The following is a 7217-nucleotide window of genomic DNA, read 5'->3' on the forward strand; positions in this document are numbered from 1 at the left end:
CTAGCTAGGATCAAGCCCACCTAGCAGGCTCTGCTGGCTATCCACCTAGCTCAGCTCAAGAGAAAAGAGGCCAGGCAGTTTGGCTCATTCAACAGCATCTGTGGCATCCTGAAGCTAGAGCAGCCACAATGTTTTGCTCTCCCCACCTTAATGCAGCTGCCAGTGTTTTCCCTGGAAAAACCCCATACTTTTTAGTATTTTCAAAGAAAAAAAATCTTTTTCTCTTAATGATGCCTTTAAAAACAAGGGGGCATGTTGTATGAAAGAAAATATGTTATACTGACTAGCTCCCCTCATTTTCAAGGTTTGTAATAGTTACTGTCAGCACAGCTATTAGAAGCCTTAGAGGGGAGCTAGTCAGTTGTACAATTACTAGTAGCACAGCACATCGTGTTTAACAAGGATTGATTGTTCATTTTAACTTTGCTTAAGTGCATCCTCCAGGTGAACAATGCATGACCACTAATGGAATATACCAGATTGAGATACCAGTGACAGGCATTTTCAAAATGCACAAGACAAAGAAGTACTAAAAAGGAAACCTGTTTATCATGCAGACTCCATAAATAAGTGACTACTAATGAATGGTCTCCTCTAGCCAATTGGAGTGAACTGCTACTTCTTGAGTACATCCAGGAGTACAAATACAAAAAAGAACGGGTTGCTTTTTCAGTTTAGTGGCTCCTTGCAAACATAATATAGAAGTCTTAAACAATAATAGGGCAAATTGGAGTGATCCACATGAATTAAAATAAGGACACATAATAAAAAGTTACATTTAAAAAAGCAATAAACCAATTTTAATACTAAAATGCTAGCCATTCTTCAGACACTGAAAAATGCAGATAACTTGATGTTAGATAAATCACTAACTGATAATCGTAAGCCATGTGATACTACATACCACAAGCCTAGCCAATTTAAGAAAAAGCATGTACATCCTCCTCAACCACATCTGAACACAGGCTATTTCCAACAACAGAACTACACTAAAAAAATCAGTGACAAATGATAATGGGTTTCCTGCATGGAATCTACTCCCTGCTACTATATCAACTTGCAAGTCAAGACTGACACCTTGTGGTCTCCTGGAATGTTCGATGAATTTTCTTTTCACCAAGCAACTAGCGTCCTTCTCTTCATTTGCTAGATTTCCCCATCTTTTTTTCCCTTAAACTCAGATGAAGAAATCATTTTAAAGATACCGAGGCAAAGTTCCACCATATTCTTATTTCTGCTAAGTATTATTACAAAACAGTTTTTACTGCTGACCTCTATCTTGGAAATGATTTACAAAACAATAATACATTCATCAAAAAGAATTATATGTATTCATATATTAGTTAGCTTATCTGTAATTCTAAAGCACATAAGGGTCTGACTGTAACATCCATTGGAACCATCAGGGCCATTAAAACTAATATGGCTAGGAAAATGACCATAATTTACGACACACATAATTCCACAATGCTTGCTTTAATGCAAGGAGGAGAGGAACTCAAGCATTAGAATGTGAGGAATAAAAGTGAGAGTTAACAACTTATCTATTTTTTATACATGTCATTTTTTGGACTTCTTGCCTAGCTGCTGTGTGCATATCTGCTTTCAAGGGCAGTGTTTTTAACTGATAAAAAGGTTTTAAACTAATGTTCCACAAGGTCAAGATATTTTACATCTATACCTGACATGAAGGTGGATTTTAAATTCCATTTGCATCAGTCATAACTTCCCCCTTTTCTTTCCCAAGCTGTACTCATTGCCAAGTGAGGTTAGCATGATATCTGGTGATTCTGAAAATACGTCTGGGGGAAAGGAAGAGGAGGAGGAATCTATTTCAAAGGCTTTTAGGCTTGGTATATTTTGCATGCAGATTTGCTACCAGCTATCTGGTATTTCTGTACAGGAGGGTTGTAGAGCCTATTCATGCTTTTGTACTATAAAAATCTGCAAATATGCCACAAGTATCTCTAATAGTATTTTTATACTGTTTAAAATATCTTCTTTTAAATCAATTACCCAATCCTTTTGGTACTGTTCCTTACTGCCATTTTTTCTAAATCTGAGCATCTGAATTATGTCAATAGCAGTAACATTACATGACTGAAACTTCAGTCACTTTTCCACTCATATGCCCATAAAATTATTCATTTGCTTTTTCTAATGCCAATTTGGGAAAGTAGTCCCTGCAGTCATCTCAGTTCCTTAAGGGCAGGTGCTACTAGCTAATCTCCCATGAATGGAAATATGCAGAGGCAGCTCTTGAATAAGATTATTAACACGTAATTTGTATATTGAGTTTATTGCATCTACCTGTCTACACTCTGAATTCTCCGCATCCAATTCAAGTTCTTTCATACTCTTGTTAGATCACTGGATGGAAATGTAAACAACTGAGGCTGTATTTCCCTTTTATAAATTGGCATCCAAATATTTATATTGTGTTGCTGTGTTGTCAGTTCCTAATCCTACAAGACCACAACCAGAGGCCCACTGCCCCGGAGCCTGTGTAAGGCTGTGCCTAGGCATAGGGATCTGGGTCCACATTGGCTAGGAACAGAAGTTACACATAAACCAGTTTGAGTGATCAGAAACTGGTTTAAACCTGTGACAGATGGCCAAAACTGGTTTAAGATAAACCTGGTTGAATGGAGTATCAGACTTAACTGATTTAGGTCAAACTGGTTTATGGAACTTCAGTCCCAGACCCCTTCCTGGTTCTAATTAAATCACAGTCCCCCAGTCTCCCAGGATGCTTTACAGCTCTGGGCTGGGCTGTCCTGTCTGCTCCAGCAGAGCAGGGTTGGCCGTGCCCCTCTGCTTTCTAGCCCAAGCAGTGAAAGCTGGCTGACAAGAGGGTGAAGGTGGAAAACTGGCTGGGGACACAGCCCAGTCTGCCTGGCAGGGGCAGAGCAATTCCTGCCAGGCTTTCCTTCGATTTAAACTCCTCCATGGCCCGCAGGACACCAGCCTAGGTCTGCATGGGGCAGCTGCCACATTTCTGCACCCCCCTACCCCACTCCCTACATATGCAGGGGAAGAGGGCAGCTCCTACCAGAGTTTGCTCCCACTCTCCCCACTCCAGCAGAGATCAGGGGGCATGGCCATGCCTAAACTGGGCCAGGAGGGTGAGGTGGGGAAGGGAGGTTTAATCCCCCTTCCCCACTGGCACAGGACCCCAGACGAGGTCTGCCTGGCAGGGGCGCAGCAGTCCCTTTCAACCTCCCCCCTCCGCTCCAGTACTGCAGTGGGGAAAAGTCTGGCAAGGGCTGCTTCTCCCTTCCCCGCTCCAGGCACGCTGGCTGGGGACTGGGCAGGCCAGGGGGATGTTTAAACCCCTCCCCAATCATACTCAGTGGCTTGTTGGGGCTTGGCAATGACCCCCTCAGCTCAGCTTCCCTCCAGCCTTCTGGCCACTGCAGAAGGAAGAGGGCTTACTATAGCACTCCCCAGCTTCTAGCCTGAGCCACTGCAGGTGTGTGGCTTCATTTCTGGAATCAAAAGTGAATGTCTATTCACTTGCTTCTCAGTTCAATCTACACAGGTTAGTCTAACCTGCAAAGATTGAATCAATTCAGCCTCGGGCTTTTTGAATGTCTGTGCTTAGCCCCAGGCTCCATTCTAGAACAGGGGCTGCTCTGAGATGGCTTTGGGATCAGTCCAGGCAGATGCACATTCCACAGCTATCGCATACAGAAACAGATCTTATGTATTTGGCATTATTCTTTGCATATAAGGAAACAGTCTCTAAACCAGTGGTTCTCAACATTCTTAGGCTTCAGGCACCTCTCAGTAGACTCAAGGCCCCCTCAGAAAATGTTGTTCTGTTTGCTCTCATTATTTTTTGACTACAGAAAAATAATAGAGCAATTCTGTTGCAAAGAACTCTGAAAGACCACAACAGGTCAGCATGCTTTTTTAATACTATGGATTCCTATGTGAAAACTCTGGGTGTATCTTGTGAATCATGTTTGCACACGCACCCCACAGCACCCTACTAGAAAGATCTCAAGGCACCCCAGGGTGCCAGGGTACCCTAGATGTGAATCACTGGTCTGAACATTCCTCACCAAGAAAACTTCCAGTCACATTCTTAAACCCCACAAAAAATAACCCAAAGAATGCTGTTGTTCTTTTAATTGTAAACAAGTATTACCAGAACTCTGTATTTTCAGCAAAAGCTTTCATTTGAGATGACTTAGTGGCAATTCAATCCGGCTGCTCGCCAATGTTCTCTGAAAGAAAAAAAAAGAAACAGTAACATTAGCCCTTGACAGGTGATTCACAGCAGGAACAAAACAATCTATAGCAGCGATTCTCAACCAGGGCACTGCAGCCGTGGAAGGGCTAGGGGCAAGGCGAGGGAAGAGCTTGACATCCTTTCAAGGGTGCTACTGGGTGCAACACAGTGTTGCCACCGTTCAGTGTGCAAACATGATTCACAAGACGCATCAACCCTGCCTTCTGACAGACTGGACAGCTACCTACCTCTCATCAGATAAACCCAGAGATTTCCAACAAGAATCCATGGTGTTAAAATCATGGTGCCCTGCTTGGCGCTTTCTGGGTTCTTTGCAAGAGAAGAATTGCTCTAGTATTTTGCTGTCAGCACGCCCTGCCCTGACAGGACCCACATGCAGGGCATGGGACAGGGGCTCCAGTTAAAAACATCAGGCAGAAATGGCAGCAGCCATGGTTTCTTGGGAAGCCAAAGTCCATGAGCTGGAATGGGCAGGCAGAGAGCAATGGTCCCAACAGCAGGGTGCCAGCAGCCTTCTCCTCGAAAGAAGCACGAGGGCTTCTCTAGGTGATATCTTTTATCGGCTCAACTGTGAAGCTGGGATAGAGTTAGACAAGCTTTTACATACAAGACATTGTTCTTCAGGTCTGACCAGAGCAAGACAGGCACAGCTTAGTAAAGAACAGCTGTGGGAGGGGGTGAGAGAAATTCCCCAGGGATGACAGACCTACATTAGCAGAGCAAGCCAATTACTAGAAAGGCAGTGCACAGAGCTCCTTAAGGTGTCTGTAAGCATCTTCTCTGGGTTTAATTCATGCCTTCCCCCCTTTTCTCAATGGGGCATATTTGATGAATGAATTTAGTCTTCTTTATTCTTTCTCTGAAGCTGTTGTCATCTTGCCCCCCTTTCTTGCTTGCTCATAATTTTGACTGGTGGGGAGAGAAGAGTTAAATTGCAGCTATCTAAACATCTAAAGAGAAATGTTCCTGTTTCTGACAATAATAGAAACCTAGTTCTACGTATCCAAGCATTTGTGGACACCTTTAAAAACAAGTGATTCATTTATGCTATCAGAACCAAAAGCAATGTATCCAAAGCACGCTGGAGCAAACAGGTCAGAAATCATTCCATCCTCCCCACAGTCGTGGACCACCACATCCCCACAAGGGTAAAATGTGTCCTTTGTGACAGAGCAACAAGTGCACAGGGGTTATCAGAAACACTTTCTTTATCAAAGAAGTCTGAATATGGCTCTGTCGTTTAAAATACCACGGGGTACTTGAGAATGCACTGAAGAAACAAACCTGACCAAACAGCTAGTATAGGTACTCAACAGATATTTTTCTCTTTCAAATTTTTACAATTATTCAGTGGAAAAGATGGTTGAATAACAGCTGGGAGGAAATCAGTATCAAGGCTACCATGCATCCAGGTTTTAACGAACATGTCCTCTTTTTTGGCCCCCTGTGCTGCGGCCGGGCGGGTTTTTTAAATGCAGCAGGCAAAATGTCCGGGATTTCCTCCCGCGGCCGCATTCAACATGGCCGCCGCTAGGTGGAACGACAGCTCCCAGGAGTCTCCGCGCGAGGGCGCATGCGCGATTGTAAGCTGACGTCAAGACCCGACTTTCAGTTTATTGCGGAAAAACAGAGAAGAGGCGGCGCCGCATCAGCTAATGGGGGCGGCGGCGGCGGCGTGGTGCTGGTTTGCGCGCGCACGCAGACGCGGACGGCCAGGCGGGGGATGGGAGGTGGTGTAGCGGGACCCGGCACGGGCCGGCCCGCACAGCAGCAGTGGCACTACACCCTGTTGAGCAAAGTGGGCAGGGGAGCTCTGTTTAAAAAAAAAAAAAAGTCAAATAATGGGTATTTGGAATCTATTTTCTTAAAATGATTGAGACACGGGTAGGCTTCTAAATTGCTTTAAAGTTGTAAAGAAATCAACAAAACCCCATTGTGTTAAACTGACAACTGGATAGATAGCTATAGTGGCATTTCAATTTAAGCATGGAAAAATGCGGGTTCGGGTTTTTTTAAATGGGTGAATTCAGGGTTTTTATCAAACAGTTTGCAACTGGAAATACGGTAACCCTATTTTCATGGATACTTAATGAGCAATCAGCAATTACTGAGAAAGATATGCTCTACATAGAAGTATGCATAGGCATGACTGGAAGAAGCACAGGAGAGGACTGACAGCATATAAAAATGTACATTTTTAATTTTTGTGACAATTATTTTTGTTTCACATTGCATTTCTGAGGCAATAACACTTGTTATCTACTGTAGCAGTTAGAAATACCACCCCTTCCCCGCTCTCCGGACAGGTGTCCTCTTTTTTGGAACTGGAAATATGGTAACCCTAAAACTACAGAGAGACCTTCAATCTTAGCCAGACACACACTGCCTCTTTTCAATACCTCTTTTCAACACCACTGTCTTGTTGCATTGCTTGAACTGTTATGGAATTATTTCATGCAGAACTTGAGCCAAGAAAGTAAACGTTGTGTGGGTTGTGTCAGACAGTGAAAGAAAATAATGCATGTGCTATTTTTAACACAGAGATAACAGATAATATCTCTCCATAAGAGAGAATCATATCACAGTAAAAGAAATGCAACTAAATACTTCCATAAGGTTTACATTTAAAGGATCTAGTTCCCACTCCAGTGAAGTGAAATACTTTTTTTATTTTGATGCTATTAAAGGCATGTACAATATATTACCTCAGGTATGGGGCATATTGTCAGAATCTAGACTTGAATATTAAATCTTCATATGCTGTAGCAGAAATGTAGATTTAAAAAATTGTACGGAAAATATATGGAGTGCAGAGAACCACTAAGAAAAATACCCTCTACCCTTATAATTTCCAGTTGCATATTACATCCAGAAATGCAGTGTGATGCATATAATGTAACAAAAATGAAGGGCATGAATGTACTGGTACAATACACCTTAACGATGTTACCAACTGATC

At 42.9% G+C, this 7217-nt stretch overlaps 1 long non-coding RNA gene across 2 annotated transcripts in view; it reads right to left on the minus strand.

Annotated features, from left to right (window-relative positions):
• The window catches only part of LOC112552087, a 48913-nt gene extending 41696 nt beyond the window's left edge, over window positions 1-7217 (minus strand). For both annotated transcript variants that reach the window (XR_003096443.1, XR_003096442.1), the window contains exons 1-2: window positions 4486-7217; window positions 4154-4232 (exon numbers count right to left, since the gene is read on the minus strand). This is a non-coding gene — a long non-coding RNA (uncharacterized LOC112552087). The remainder of the gene's footprint in view (window positions 1-4153; window positions 4233-4485) is intronic.

The sequence above is a fragment of the Alligator sinensis genome, unplaced genomic scaffold (assembly GCF_000455745.1).
Source record: "Alligator sinensis unplaced genomic scaffold, ASM45574v1 scaffold686_1, whole genome shotgun sequence".
NCBI classification, from domain to species: Eukaryota; Metazoa; Chordata; order Crocodylia; family Alligatoridae; genus Alligator; species Alligator sinensis.